We start from the raw sequence: 16,470 nt of genomic DNA, 5'->3' as shown, positions 1-16,470 counted from the left end.
CACACACAGCTAAGTATAAGGGACAACGAAGAGTGATTTTATCTCCCTCCAAGGACGCAGAAGCACTCCACGCTATCTTTATCCCTTCTGTCTCCTGATTTAGACCAGAAGTTTTTCCTGATCAGTCTTCATTTGCCAATACTTTTGCTCTACGTCTAAATGAAGAACTGAAGTCATGTAAGTTCACAGACTCAATGGACAGCTGATTTACAAAGCCCTTCGAGAATGGCTGCAGGCCGATGCTGGCAACCCCATAATTAGATTCTGCAAGCTTTGCAGTGATTTTTTTTTTTTTTACTGTTTTTTTTAATAACTTAGTCTTCCTTCTGGGATGAAGGGAAAGATAGAATTTGTTAAAATTAAATTGAGATTTAGTGGCTTTTCAGCCTTCTGCTGCTCGGTGCTCTAAATATTCTATAAATAAGAGAAGCCCTGCCCTATAGTGCACTGTAAACACCCACAGACACTCAGAGCCAAATTCTTCCAATTATGACCCTGTGCCTGTTGCCAAGCTACTGCAAGGACCTACTTGAAAGGCAGCCATCTAGGCCATTTCCTGATTAAGCTGCCTGTAGCAAGGAATCCAGGCCTGCTGCTCTGGCCTCACAGCCAGTCCCAAATAACAGATCTGTGTTCCTGAATTAAGCCTTTTCCTTGTGATAGAATTACAATTCAAAGGTTACTGCAAATTCTCTATGCGCCCAATCATCCTTTGGCCTGGGCTGGGTGTCCGTTTAAGATGGAGGGCTGTCACACTGAGACTTTTAAAATCAGGCAGCGGAAGTGCAGTCCCAGGGGTGTTTCTAATTGTGTTCAACAAATCAAGGTCAAACAAAAGTAGGTCAGCTGTCAACATGACAGGTGAGTCAGATACTGCAGGCCCTGCTGCATAGCTGCTTCGTGAACAGCAGGGGGCACCACTGCCCAGTGCAGAGACTCACATGGTCCTTCAACAAGGCCTCACCACACCCTAAACAGCTGGGAATGGGGCATGGGGTCCTGGGCTTACTGATTAGTGGTTCAAACATCCGTGCTTCCTGGCATTCACCAGACTGCACAGCCCTTAAAGGACTGCCTGAGAAGCAGTCTGTGAGCGCCATGTGTCACTGAGATTACTTCCAGCTCCTTAGAAACCAGGATGCTCCAAGCAGTGTGGAGTAAAATGAGCTCAGGCTAGAATAGAAGCAATCTGCCTCCCAACAGGAGGCTCCCTGCTCGCTGGTGGCTTACTTGGGCGTGGACTCAAAGGGCATCATCTGAGGCCAGTGAGATGCTCTGGGAGTCAGGTCCCACCCCAGAAGGGAAGGATCCACTCTGAATAGCAGCCTCTTGGTGAACTGGCACCTCTCAAAAGAGAACTGAGGTGTGAATGTGGTCCAGCTCCCAAAACTCAGTGTGGACCAATATAGTTATAGAGACAGGGTTTCAAAGTAGACCTCCAGGAATGCTGGGAAGTGGGGGGGGGGGCACAAAGCACTGAATACCTTCAGAGGGGCCTCAAACCAAAGTGGCCCTTGCCACCACTGTACGTGTTGCAGGGTTCTATTACCTATTAACTGTTAGCATGTACGTACGAGTGTTTGCTCTTAGCCCCTGAGCATTAGGTCAGAGTCACTCTCTCTGCTTTGGTTGGTTCCCTTGGCAGAGCCATGGCAACATCGCTGGCCTTCAGTGAGTACTTCAGTATGTACTCTGTACATACCCACAGAGGAAATGAGCATGTGCACAGACCCCTGCAGGGGTCTGGAACAGGAGACCGAGCCCACATGCAATGCTATGAAACTGGTCTTTGTGCACAATGGGATAAACAAGGCTCAGGGAGGGTGCCCGTCTGCTCAGGGGTGCATCTTTAGTAAGCAATGGGGATGAATTTCAAAGCCAGGCATGCAACATTCCAACCCTGCTTCTGCAGTGAGCACCCACTGCTTTTAGAATCTAGAAGCAGCAAAGAGTAACAACTTTTGAGGGGGAACCCACTCATCAGGAAGAACTTTTCCATCAGCCACCTAATTAATATACAGCAGGCTCAGCTCCTGCAACCCAAATCCAAGTCCCGTCCCCATCTTCAGAGAGCACTGACAACCACAGCCGGAGCAGGGTGGAGAATTCTGGGCCTTCTCTCTGGCGGTGACAGTCATCATAGCCGTCGCTGTTAGCAACAGCAGGCTACTTCATGGTTCTCTGGAACAGTTCCAAAGAAAGGCCTGCAGGCAAGTCTAGGCCTGGCAGTGGTAAGGTCTTTGGAATTTGCCTTTTCCCAACCCAAGAACCAGATGCTTGAATAGATAAGAGGGAAAGAGGGAAACACAATTTTTAAAACTGAAATCTCCCAAGTCTTTAAGTTGACAAGTGGCAACTGGTGTTGACCTGAATTGAGAACATTAATCTCTGCAGAAGCTAAGTTTATCCCCATTATAATCTATACACCACAACAACACTCCAATCCATCTGATATTTTGGGCCGAGCACCCCCACGCACACCAGGCTGTCTGCTAGTTGCAGGCTCTGCCTTGAATTCATGTGCAAATCAGCAGGTGCATCTCATCAAAACGGCCAGGCTAGCTCTAGTATGTGAATCCATTTTCCAATTATGAGAAATAAATGCAAGTAGCAAATGTCATCAGAATCAGGTATTTCCAAATGCTACTACCAAGATGTCCTATGGCCCTTAGACACAGCATCCTTTAGATGTGCTAAGCCCTTAAGTGTGACACTTAATTTAAGACAACCCTACAACATAAATGACCACCCAGGAAGAACCTGCTTCTCACAGCATTGTCAATCCTGACAATGACTAGTATGGGAAACTGTACAAGCTCCTATGTGGAAAATCCAACCATGGAGGATTATTTAGTTAGTGGCAGTACACAATGATGATGTTAGCTCCCCAAACTTAGCTTGAACCCACTCCTATGATAGGGACAAATGTCGCACCCAGAAAAAGAACAGGAATGCCAACATGGGGACCAGAAGGTCCCAGACAAGAGGAACTTGGGAGCAGCAGTGTGGGACAGGGAAAAGGAAGGCAGGGCGCTACCTGTGCAGTGATGTTAATACAATATTAATGGTGATAATAATCGTATCTACAATGTGCTATCAGTGACTGACAGAGCAATATTTAACTCACAGTAAGCAGTGTATGTTGTTTCCTTTCTTTCCTTTTTTGTTTTTGGTGGAAGGAGTGAGGCAGTACCTTGTGTAACCTAGGCTGGCCTCAAACTGACTCTACATCCCAGGATGACCCTAAACTCCTGCTCTTCCTGCCTCCACCTGCCAAGCACTGGGATTACGAGGCATGCAGCCACCACACCTGGGAGAGGGTATTTCATTTAATTTTCACAGTAAGTCTCTGGACCCTCTCTAGGTTACATGCATTTTCCAGATCTGGAAAGAGAAAATTGAAGAGACTTGAGTAGCATTCCCAAGGGCTACAGTGAGTTGAGGTTCAGTCACAATCCATCTGGTCCCCAGTCCATGCTCTTAAGGATGGTAAGGGCTAGCAGAATGCACACGATCTGTTTCACACCACAGTTAGCACTCTGGAAGCACTCAGATGTAGCTGCTTATGTTATCTCTATGCCATGGGGACCAGAAAGAATGGCAGAGGCGAGAGGTGCCTCTACAGATAGTGGCATTTTGCTTCACAGGGCTCAGCATGACCACTGGAGACTTTGGAGCAAGGCCTAAGAAACTAGGATGCAGCCAGACTTAAGAGATGCGGGCCTGTCAGTCCGGCTACTCAAGAGGCTAAAACAGGGATACTCTGAGTTCAAGACCTGAACCACTATTAACTGAACTAAATTAAGGGTAAGACTGGGCTTCCTCAGAGATAATCGACTTTCATCACAACTGGAGAGGACTGGGTTCTTAGAGAAAAAAACAGCTCTCATCTGTAGAGCTGTTTCCCAGAGTGCCCCTTGGAGTGCTCTGCACAGCGCTACCCACAGCGCTACCCAATGTTCTGCACGATGCTCCTCAGAGAGATGCTCAGAGAGCCAATAGCCTTACATAAAATATATCCACAGTTTGCATTTTCATGGAGAGAAAAACAAGAGGGTGAGTTAGTTACCTGCCTCTCTCCATACCAGCTCATCCCACCACACTCTCCTAACACAAATCACAGATCCTCAGAGAGTCTCCCAGTTCTGTCATCTGTAGCCTCAGCATAGACTCAGCATCAATTTCCTGGACCATTCTACCAGCCTTTGAAGACTTGCTGCCACCTCCCTCCCACAATCCAGCCCCCACACTGCCACCAGCTGGCTTTCTAAAATAAAAGTGTTGACCAACATCACTCACCTCCTGAAAAATGTCTGCTGGAACCACAATACTGGAACAGACACCATGTCGGTATATGCTAATTCAGCCACAGACTCATCCTGGCTCATCTTTAAAGCCCCTGAGGAGTGGGAATAACAAACAAGGACCCTCCTTCTGGATTTCTGGTCTAGAGAAATGCAATGCACAGTACACAAGAAGACAAAGTAGTGATGACTGGTAATGGAAATTAACCAGTGTGTAAGGACAGGACAACTGCTGGGTAGACTAAGGAGAGGGAACAGGTTTATTTTTTATTTTTTTTAAAGTATTTTAAAAGACAGATGAGAAATTACTTGAATGGAAACCAGACCAGAAAAGTCTGTTATGTAACAGTTTCCTCTGCGATTGAAACATTGTATCTATCCTACAGGGACGCTCCTTAAGTAGGGAGATAAACTACTCAAAATAGTGACAGGAAGTCCCTGAAACTAACCAGATTCATCAGGTACCTCCCCACAAGAGTAAACAATAAAAGCTGATAGTTCCTCTCAGAAGAGGCAAAGCCAGCTGCAAAGAAGACTCAAAACAAGCAAAGCTGCAAAGACTGAGATGAGACGCGCTGCCTGGAGGAAGCTCAAACCAGCCAAGCTGCCTGGAAGAAGTTTGGACCAACTGAAAGACCTGGAAAGGATGCTCTCCAACGTGTTGAGCTGTCAGCAGTCTGTGAATTGTGTTCCAGGTTCCCAGCTTTGTAAGCTGTCACCTATGCTGGGGTGGACTTTGGTAATGCAGCCCTTTGAGTCATTTCTGCTCCTGTAAGTAAACCCAATAAAACACATTGGTTCACCAAGCTGGACTTTACTAGTATCCGTACTTTGATCGGATCTGGGTTCCCAGGAGGAGTTTTGCCATGAAATATTCAGCCAGGCACAAATGTGGGAGAATGGCAAGTGAGACTGAGCTGTGTTGAGTGCAAAGGCCCGAGGCAAGAAAGAGGATCAGAGAGGAAGATACAGAGGCTGTCGAAAAGTCAGCTAAGCAGAGAGAGCCAAGGGGTAAAACGAAGGGATGGCAGGCAAGGGCAAGATGTTTAGTTTCTAATTCCAAGTATGCCAGAGGCTACTGGAAACTGGAATAGGAAAGGGGCATGAAGGCCTTGCTTGCCCTTGCCTATCTGAGGAATACTAACAACAGTAGAACCAGTGTGGCCAGTGTGACTAGCTAAGACAAAGAAGGACTGGGTGAGGGCAGAAAGGGCTGGTAACCTTTCAGGTGTACTCTGAAGGAAAATCTCTAAGAATTATTGTCAGGCAAAGTAAGGAAGGGGAGAAGATACAGAATCAGTGCTGGCATCTACATTTGGGGCCTAGATGGTTTCAGAGAAGACGGGGAGGACTGCAGAAGAGCAGGGCTGTCTCTCCAGACAGTCTTACCTTTTAAAGAACAAACTGACGTCTGTGTAGCTATACTGGTCTGGTATGACCAGAACACTCTACAACATGGCTCAGTATAAGTGTGTGAGATGAGGGCCCAGGAAGCAAGGTCCAGGCTGGCACCAAGACTCAGGGTGGGGTGTGTCTTCCTGTGGACTGTGTGCTTGCCACAACACAGCAACTTGGAAGCCCTGCTGCTGACCCCAGCTCCAGACATGACACGTACCCCGTGTTTCACCATCAAGCAGGGCCCTGTCTCTGCCCTGAGACCCTTCAGTTTGGGATGCAGCTGGCACACTGTCACTCATCTTTTTTAGACTCACTCCAGCTTCTTCTGAGTGGCCCCTACAGCTACCCTGCACCCGTCCTCGAGCCCCTGCAGGACCATGGTAGCAAGCCTCTCCCTCGGGGTCCCATCACCTATCCTAAAGCCTGAGCACAGAAGACATTTGGATGAATGGAGTCCTCGCTGCAGAGAGGTACAGAACCCACAGGTAGCAGTGACTGGCAGCCCTGATGCTGTCTGTCCTAAAAAGGCTGCAGAATGAGGCGCTGTGACTGAAGCACCAATAATGCTCAATGGGGTGGAATGCTTTCTCCTCTTGGGGACTTTCTAGCAACGAAGAACTTCAAGAATCCAAATGCTGAGCATCTCAGGGGGTGGCGAAGTATAATGAACATGGTGTCTGGCGAAGGGGTTTAGGTTCCAGCTGCAGAAGCCCAATGTTCTGGGCTAGTTTTACGTCAACTTGACACAGGCTAGAGTCATCAGCAAGGAAGGAACCTCACTTGAGAATATGCCTCCGTAAGGTTGGGCTGTAGGCAAGTCTGTAGTGCATTTTCTTAACTACTGATGGATAGGGGAGGGCCCAGCCCACTGTGGATGGGGCCATCCCTAAGCTGGTGGTCCTGGGAAATATAAGAAAGCAGGCTGAGTTAGCCAGGAGGGACAAGCCAGTAAGCAGCACCCCTCCATGACCTCTGCATCAGCTCCTGCCCTGTTTGAGTTCCTGTCCTGACTTCCTTTAACGATGGACTAGGATATGGAAGTATAAGCCCCAAACCCCTTTCCTCCCCAAGTTGCTTTTTAGTCATGGTGTTTCATCACAACAATGATAACGCTACCTGGAATACCCAGTATGGGCTCCCATACTCACTGGGGGCTGCCGGTGTCAAGAGTTCACACCTGTTGCCTACAGCTACCTTAGAACAGATGTGAGTGGGAGAGGAAAGCGTACCATCATGAATGACTGTGAAACATAACAAACACTTTCAGATGATTCTGGGCCCATGATGAAGAAGACCGCAGAATAGCAGCCTGCACCAAACAGGCTGAAGGAGCAGCAGCCCAAATCCAACCCAAGACATGGATGCTCTGGTATGGGGATCAGGGTAAGGGTGGCACTGGGGCAAAGAGCCCTGGGTCTGGACTGCAGCCCCCAGTGCATGCCTGCTATACTAACCTTTCTAAGCCTCGGTTTTCTTACCCACAGGGAACAAGGCATAGCCTGTTTCCCAAAGCTGCCCGATATTCTGGGAACTGAAGGGCAGGTGCATGTGGCTGGCATACAGCAAACATGGGAGGCAAGTGTGGGACGGAGTGGTGGCAGTGCCTTCTCTGCTAAGGCACAGTAAGCAGAGAAAAGGAAATAAGCATCCACGGGAAAGCGCAGGTGAAACCCAAGGATAATAACTAGGACCTTTGAGGGCTCACCACAGCATAAAGAAACTACTCAGGAAAGATGCGTAGATGGGGGGACCTGGGGCTCAAGGCTAGCCTTGGCTCCACAGCAAGTCTGAGGCTAACTAGATGACATGAGAATTTGCTGAAAATAGTGGGGTGGGGCATGCAGTGGGGAGAGGAGAGAGAAAAGAAAACTTCTATAAGAAATTCTAAGTCTCTGTTTGTGCTTGTGGTTTTTTTTTTTTTTTTTAGAATGGAATGGAAAAAAGAAAGCATAATGGGGAAAAACAGGAAGAAAAAAGAGATGCACTAACTTTGAATATACCAACATATTGGCAGAGATCAAAGGAAGTTAAGATGTGTATCCAAAGAACCATGCTGTTTTAATGAACAGCACTACCTGTGAATTACTCATTGATTTCATTTTCTCTGTACAACTCCTATTCAATCTTCAATACCCTACTTGCTTGAAAGCCTTTTCCCATATACCCCAGCCTCCACCTAGATAGTCATTTTCTTGTTCTTGTTGACCTAGGCAGGATATAGCTGTGTAGACCTGAGCTTGCTACATACACCAGACTGACTTCAACCTTGTAGTGATTCCTTCTGCCTCTCTTCCCAGAATCTTGGTTTATAGCACTATGCCTGACAGGAGGAAGAGAGGAGAGAGAGATCATTCCTAACTAACATGAGAAGATGACCGTAGCTATTAATGTCAGATTCTGTCCTATGTACAGTTATTTACCTAAACTAGACACACAGTGAGGGGGTTTTGTTTGATTTTTTTTCACCATTCACAGTACCTATCTTTCTTCTAGTCTCCAGACTGAAGTCAATACATCTGTCTAGCAGCAAGTGAAAGGATGGGCAAACGTGTGGCCGTCTGAGAGCAGGACTTCTCAGGCTCACGCACGCCAGGGGTCACCATCAGTGAACCCAGAACTTACTGTAGGGTGTTAAATGTTTATCATTTAAAGCAAATCCTTCAATAATAGCGGCAGTCGTGGACATGCTTCTCTCTGCCAGGTGCTGTCCAGGCAGTTGGCACCCAGGCTGGCCAATGTGGGTCACACAGCCACTGGGCATGAGGCCAGTAAGGGCCTGTCTGACAAAGCCGCCTCAGACAGAAAAAATGAAGAGCTTAGAGCCAACCTTGTAAAACAGTGCTCAGTCATTTTTGTCAAAGCCAGAACAACACACATTTGCTCTGACAATGCTACAGAGGTGGAACCGGCGATTCTCAGTGTGTTCCTGTGTCACCTCACTCACCTGTCACAGACTTTACTGTGCTCTGAGGCTTTCTGAGTCTGTTTCCCACGGCTACTTCTGGAAACGGTGCTTATGATAGCAGATACTAGATCGTTGGTGTTTCCTACATGTGAGAATCTCACAAACAGTACATCTCTTGTCACGAGGCCACCTGCAGAATAGGAACAGACTGATGGTTTGCCTCAGGGCAGGGCACAGCTGACATCCCAAAGCAGCCTGTCTCCAGAGACTGTGGCCAGGTGACAAGTGCCCTCTGAAGGATGCTTGGGGACTATCTGCACTTTTAGGGCATCTTAGTCTGCAGCCAATAATAGTGCCCGATCCTCACTATCACCCCCACTCCCTGCCCCCACTGTCCCCTTTCCCTACCTGGTCAGAAGCCATTTCTGTTTTTGTTTTTCTCACTAAATAGCAGTGTGAGTCATTTGGACGTGTGCCATGCTGGCCTTAGAAAGCCCTAACAACGTGGTAAGGTGCCCAGGGACCCAGCTTCCTCTGTGGCCCCGCCCGTGACCAGCAGCTTGGAGTCCACACCAAATTTTCATATCACTGGACTCTGGTAGGAGGGTCCTGATGACCACATAAGCCAGTGGTCATAGAGTGCCAAAGCAGGAAGGAGCCTTCAGACTGGGCAAGGACAAAGTATTTCTGTAGCCAAGAGCAATGATATACTATTCAAAGTGACACATTAGTCCCCTGAGAAGAGAAGGTGTAGCTGGGTGATAAATTATGCAAGGGAAACACAGCAGCAGCAGCAACAGCAGGAGGATGCACATCTGTACCGTGAAGCAGCTGTTCTTCAGTTTCTCCCGTGTCCTTTCTATAGAACCCTGAGACCACAGACACTAACTCCAGGGCTTTTCTGGGTCCTGATGAGCTCCAGAAGGACCAGGGTGGCAGGCACACAAGTCATAATGACCCACGTGGTCAGTCATTCTTGGGAATGTATGCAGGTCCACATACCAGCCTCTATCCTAGGAGGCCCAGCGACTCCTTTCATTACAGTAACAACAACGACAACAAAAAAGACAAGGGGACAAGGGGGATCCAGGTAAACAAGACCATACAAAGGGGCAAACTCCACCAAGTCTCCATGCTTCCTTAGCAGATGGCGCCATTGCAGATCCCAGAAAGTAGGGCCTGGGCTAATGCCATGGCGTAGCAAAAGTAAGTTCCACAGAGCAGAGGGTCTGCCAGGCTCTTTCACAGTCAGCACCCAGACAAGGGCAAGGGAGACTCCTGGGATGATTGACTGGTCCCTTAGGCTGTCAGTCAGCATAGGCAGGACACCTGCTTATAAATTTAGTTACTGTCGCCATCCTTGGGCTCACAGGGGTGGTTGTCCAACATGGGAACAAACAGCCATTTGCCATAAGGACACAAATAACTGCGAGATGACGTCAGTAATGAATGCTGGCCAGGAGGAGAAGAAGGATGGGTTGCTGGCACATATGACTCAGGACATAGAAGAATGGGCACAAGCACACATTGGCAGCCTGGAACCTGGGACTAGCCTCCTCACTGCCAGGGTCCATCAGGCCTTGGTGTCCTGTATGGTGTCTTCTGGGTAGTCACAGAAGTACCTCAGTTGACATGGTCTGAGCCCCTACATGCAGCTTCCCACCCAACACTTTAGCAGTGCTTTTCACACACAGAGCTGTCAATCAGGGGTGGACAATGATATGTAAAAATCAATGGTTAGACCTAACCTTCTGAACTGAGGAGATGGCTCAGAGCTGGAGAGCTTGCCTAGCATGTGAAGGCCGTAGGCTCAATCCCCAGTACCAAAGGCAGATTCTATTTCCCCTCCCTAAGGAAGAACCTAGCTTTCTTATCAAGGAAGGCTTTCCACAGTATCTGATGAAATGCAAGGGTCTCACAGATGTGGGATGGCTAAGGCAGAGGAAAATGTTTTCCATGCAGAGCGGGCAGCTATGGAAAGTCCCTGCTCAGGGAGGCAGTCTGAAAGGAAGGAAGGCAGCTGAGAGCCTGTTCAGGCACCCTGGTCAGCAAGACACCTCTGGACCTAAAACAACACTTTTGGGAAGCCTTCCTAGCTTGCTGGGAGCCCACGGATAAGAGCTGCATTCTTGGCACAGCGTCTCAGTTCTACACAGAAGAAGGAAGTGAAGGAGGTAGGCATGGAGCCCAAGGTCCCCCACAAAAACATATACCCTGACATGCTCTAAACTCAGCAACTGTGTTAGCTGCTGGACGGAATGCAGACACTTGCCTGGGACACCTGAGAACCTTGCATGTCCCCGTCACCTCTTGGTACACACTCACTGGGACATCACAAGACTCTAGATGCAGTATATCTACAGCCACAGAGGGTGACTAGGGATCTATACCCACCAGCCAGAGCAAGGGAAAGGCTACCAGACAGGAGTTGGCAAGAATCAATGCTGGGCTAATTTAGGATATTTGAGATTCATCCAAGACCAAGCTGGGTGGACTTCATTCCTAAGAATTCCTTGATGGATTATTTTTCATTTTGAATTGCAAGTATTATTCCATCAACAACAAACTATAATTGAAAGTTAGAGGCAAAGACCATAGGGAATAAATGCTCCCGAAGTCCTAGGAGTGGCAAACTCCAGCCTAGAAGAGTTTGTCCAGCATCTGAAGCTAAGAAGGGATCTGGCCCAATCAAATCCAACCACCAACGAACTTCCAACTCCCGGTACCTGATCACATTACAAATCTGTCGCTGAGCTGTGCAAACAGACTCTGCTATCCACACTCTTTCAACAAACACTTCCTGAGCCAGGTGCACTGTGCTGGCTGGGAACGACGAGGGAGGTAGGGGTGTGTGTGTGTGTGTGTGTGTGTGTGTGTGTGTGTGTTGTCATTATCTATGTAAAGAGTGGTAGAGGGGGAATGTGTGTTTCCATGTATGTCCGTGTGTGTGTGTGTGTGTGTGTGTGTGTGTGTGTGTGTTGTCAGTATCTATGTAAAGAGTGGTGGAGGGGGAATGTGTGTTTCCATGTATGTCCATGTTTGTGTGTGTGTGTCTGTGTGTGTGTGTGTTCTGCACCCTTAAGAAGCTTAGTTTACTGAGCATTATATATAAGTAAGTCAACAGCTCTCCTCTAAGTGCCTTATGCACCAGAGAGCCATGCAATGTATTATGGGAGGCAGGAGGAAGTTCAGCTCCAGGTCCAGGGAGGAAATGAGAGGTATCTAGTAGAAGAGGAGAAACTGGAACTGAGTCCCTAGGTGGGGAGTAGAGGCCAGCACATTAGCAGGCGAGAACCCGGAGCTCAGCAGGTAAAGGGGACTGCCACACAGACCTGACAATCTGAGTTGAATCCTTAAACCCATGGTGGGAGGAAAGAACAGATTCTTTTTTTTTTTTTTTTTTTAAAGGATTTATTTATTTATTATATGTAAGTACACTGTAGCTGTCTTCAGACACTCCAGAAGAGGGCGTCAGATCTTGTTACGGATGGTTATGAGCCACCATGTGGTTGCTGGGATTTGAACTCCGGACCTTTGGAAGAGCAGTCGGGTGCTCTTACCCACTGAGCCATCTCACCAGCCCGAAAGAACAGATTCTTATAAGTTCTATCCTCAAACCTCCACACTTGTATGCCCTGGAGCACATACACGTGCGCGCGCGCACACACACACACACACACACACACACACACACACACGGGGGGGGGCAGGGGTTAGAGGGAGAGAGAGGAAAGGCTAAATAAAATAAGGAGTTTGCAAATTATCAGAACATGGAGGACACTGGATAAGACAGATGAGGGAAAGGACAAGGCAGGGCTGAGTCAGGAAGAGGAGAGGGAGGCGGGCCAGGGGCCTTTGGGGGAGCAGGGACACTGTTGGGAGACTTGGTAAAGTCTGGCTGTGAGGCAGGTTTACAGGTTTCTGGAACAAGAGTACAGGCGGGAGACAAGCAGGTCTCCAGTTGCCTGGTTGGTGGGACTGTCTGGGAAGGATTAGGGGGTGTGGCTTTGGTGGAGGAGGGTGGGTTTCAAGGTTTCAAAAGCCAATGCTATTCCCCTGCTAGCTCTCTCGGCCTGGTGGTTGTGTCTCAAGACCTAAGTTCTCAGCTACTGCTCCAGTGCATTACCTGCTACCATGTTCCCTGCCACGATGGTTAGGGACTCTAACCCTCTGAAACGTAAGCCCCAAATCAAACACTTCCTTTCACAAGTCTCTCAGTCATGATGGTTTATCACTGCAATAGAAAAGTAACAAAGTCAGTGCTCACTATTACCTGACCCCCTGGAAGCAGCAAATAATTAGTGAGCACAAGACACACTTCACACCCTACTGTGCTAAATGCTGGGGACATGGTGAGAAAACAAAACTTTGTAGCTTGATATTGGAGATGAGCAGAGACTAACACCAAGCACTGGCAAGAACAAAAACAAAAACAAAAAACAAACAAACAAAAAACTATAAATATATATATTTATAATATATATATTGTGATCACAATGCAGGACTTCATTCTCATTCCATTCTCATGCTTTTTGTGGCAGTTCCTCTCCAAACCCAGAGCCACCACCTCCTCCAACTGAAGGAGCATCTTCCTGGGAAGCTATTAACACTTGAAATTTGTCATTTCTTTCAGATTTTCAAATGCATTTCTCACCCTTTTCACAGGTTCCTGAGAAGCAGGAACACCTGCCCTCTGCTCTCAAGTGTTAATCTGATTCCATCTATCTCTGGCCGAAGAAATCCCAGACTTAGATGAGAGAAAGCAAACAGCACAACGGTCACACAGAACTGGGTCCTAATCCCTTGTTACCTTGGACAGGCTATTAAACGTCTTAGTGGATGGGTTTCCTTATAGCTGAAACTGGAATACTAACTCTCCCAGAAGAGGTCATATAAAATTAAAATGGGATGATGCACTTGGAGGACTCAGCACTCTACTTGATACAGGGTAAGGGCTCAGTCAACGGTGGCTCCACAGATAACCCACTACTTCTGCTGTTCGATCTCTAACTGAAACCTTCACACGAACCAAGGCAAAAAGTCCTTAGATTTCCAACCATGGAGAGTATGTCAAGATGCACAGAACACAAACTGGTCAGCAACCTCAGGAATAATCTCGCATCCCACACACTTGTCCAGACTCCCCCACCGTAAGTCTGACTTCTGTTTTGGCTATTCTATTTCTATTCTATTTCTCTGCTTCATTTAATGCAAATACAACTATTTCCCCCCAGCAGATCACATTTTGTCTCATGGTAAGACTCCAAACCCAAGCTGGAATCCACGGTGCAAGTCGTGGCAGAGTTGGGAACACCACGCCTCAGTGCTAGCCTAAGAACACTGTCAGAAGCCCAGTGTGCACACAAGCGCCAACACACTCAGCTCCAAGAAAGGCAAGGGGGACTGGTCATGACATGCTTGGCCTGCCCCAAAGCTACAGGATAGACTCCTCTGGACCTGTCTTCTGTTTCAGCTATAAGGAAACCCTTTTCCTTGGCCTCTGGGTGTCTCTCACCTTCTGCCTCCCACCCCAAGTTATGCATGTTTTCTAAAACTCAGCCCTCTATTTACTTGAAACTACGGTGTGGGGCAGGAGAGATGGCTCAGCTGTTAAAGGCAAAGGCTCACAACCCAAACTAAGATGTCTATTCTACATCTTCAGACATAACTGTCTCGGCCCAGGCTTCAGTCCTTTATCACTAACTATAAACTGGATATTTCCTATGCATGACCCCATGTCATTTAATTCATCTGAAGACTGTGTCAGAAGAGTGGATGAAATTCAGTGTTGAGGACTTGTCAAACATGCATGAAGGCCTGGGTTCAGTCCTCAGTGTGGCAATCGATCAATTGGTGACAACATTAACTATCTCTTTCCAGCTCCAGTGCCTACACTCCCATTGATGATACTGCTATGAAACACCAAAGCTCAACTTTCATCTTTGACTCCTGTCTTTAGAGTCAAGACTGCACATCATATAGGCTTTTCCCTTGCAAACCTTCCTCCCCCACTGACTATGTATCTGCCACTGGCCACATGACAGCACTATGTATTACCTCTATAACCTCCTGCCTAGCCTTCAGATACGTGTTCCTAAAATGTCACTTCAGTCAATTCTCCACTCCAACATAACTTAAACAGATTCCTATTGTCTTGAAAATAGCTGGGGTCTAGAAAAGGAGTTGACAAACAACAGAGCACAGGTTAAATCCAGCCAGCCTCTTTCTGTAGAATGCAGCCATGCCCCCTTCATTTACATAGCAGCCTGGCTGCTTTCAGGCTACCCACGCAAGCTGAGTAGCTCTGACAGACCACATCACTCTATAAGCAAAAATATTTAGCCTCTGGTCCTTCACTGAACAAGAGCGCTGACCTGGGCTGTAATAGCCAGATGGCAATAAATCCCACCAGAGCTCTATGCTGCTTCAAACAAAGCTACAATCAAAAAACCTGGAGTGAGATTTCACCATCTCTGCTGCCTATGATATAGACTTCTACGGGACTCAGGCTTCATAACATCCATGGAGCACCTGCAATAACAACACTGCCCTTCACCGCAAACACAACCTCAACCGTATCATTTGGTAAAAAAGCATCAAACTTACCAATGAAGGCCTAGGGTTCCACATTTGAAACCTTAAGTTTGGTTCCAAAAGCATTCACTGCAGCCAACACCACCTGAAAGCAAGGAAAGAAAAGTTTAGCTCTACAAGAGACTGTTACATGTCATCTTCCAACTGATGCTAACATTAAGTTCTGACTAACCATTCTCCTAGGCTGCCAGCCCTGCTTCTGTCTAGAACCCCCCAGCTTACTCTGCAAACTGGCCTAGGGGCCTTCCTGACATCTCAGGTCCCCACCCTCTCAGCTTCCATGAAACACTTGTGACATGTCTGTAGTAACACATGACACACTAATATGATGGGATTTCTTACTTATTTGGGAGTGAGAGGGTTCTAGACTACAGGTTTTTAGAGAGATTTGTGGAATTCACCCTACCCCTTGAGTTCGCTGCCTAGAATACCACATGCATTTATATGATCCTTAGTAAATGTGTAAAGTGGATGGGAAAAAACCCACCCATTCAGTTCATTACCACATGTGTAGGTTCTAAAAGAACCTGGTTTTCACCAAAGGTATGCATACCCTAGTCCCATTGCTTTGACTAGGGAATAGTTTTCTAGACAGATTAATGAGATTAATCTATAGGTGCACCTTGCCAATGACGCCCCTGGGCAGAAACCTTCAGAGGCTCCCAGAATCAAAGCCAGGATGTCAGGCCTGTACCAACTGGCCCAGCCTCACCTCACCTAGATTCCTCAAATGGACCCTGCTTGTCCAGATAGATAAGACAGACAGTGAATTCCCAAACACAGACCTGACCTTTCCCCCAAAACCCGCACCAACATCCCCTCTGGTTGGATGTCTTCTTCCACTGCGTTGACCACCTACTGATGCTATCCATTGCAACACTGTAGCCCATGCCAGGTTCATAATGCCCTTCCAAGTGTGACTCTTCCTTAGGCTATGGCAAAATACATATAAAATAAAGTTCATAATCTCAGCCATTTGGCAATACAGAGCTTGGCAGTGCTCACTGTGTTCCTTTGCACAGCCACTGCCACCATCCACCATCCATCTCCAGAAGGAAACTATGGCTCAGTCCCTGGGACCAGTAAGTCTCAGTAAAGCATGCATAAATGAATGAATGAATGAATGAATGAATGAACGAATGAATGAATGAGTACACTGCTGAACTATACCATGGTACTATATTGCATGTTTTCTGGATTAATTTCAACCCATCTTAACTCTCTCTCTCTCTCTCTCTCTCTCTCTCTCTCTCTCTCTCTCTCTCTCTC

At 47.3% G+C, this 16,470-nt stretch overlaps 1 protein-coding gene across 3 annotated transcripts in view; it reads right to left on the bottom strand.

Moving 5' to 3' along the window:
- Positions 1 to 16,470, bottom strand: part of Arntl (aryl hydrocarbon receptor nuclear translocator like) — a 99,962-nt gene that overhangs the window by 58,217 nt on the left and 25,275 nt on the right. For 2 of the 3 annotated variants that reach the window (XM_021189972.1, XM_021190058.2), the window contains exon 2: positions 15,214 to 15,286. The gene's annotated coding sequence lies outside the window, so the exon portion shown is untranslated. Of the gene's footprint in view, positions 1 to 8,646; positions 8,798 to 15,213; positions 15,287 to 16,470 lie in introns of all 3 variants that reach the window. The other variant, XM_029538751.1, reaches the window with a different exon arrangement.

The sequence above is a fragment of the Mus pahari genome, chromosome 1, assembly GCF_900095145.1.
Source record: "Mus pahari chromosome 1, PAHARI_EIJ_v1.1, whole genome shotgun sequence".
Classification (NCBI taxonomy): domain Eukaryota; kingdom Metazoa; phylum Chordata; class Mammalia; order Rodentia; family Muridae; genus Mus; species Mus pahari.
The sequence above is the reverse complement of the archived record's forward strand: the minus strand, read 5'-3'. Positions and strand labels throughout refer to the sequence as shown.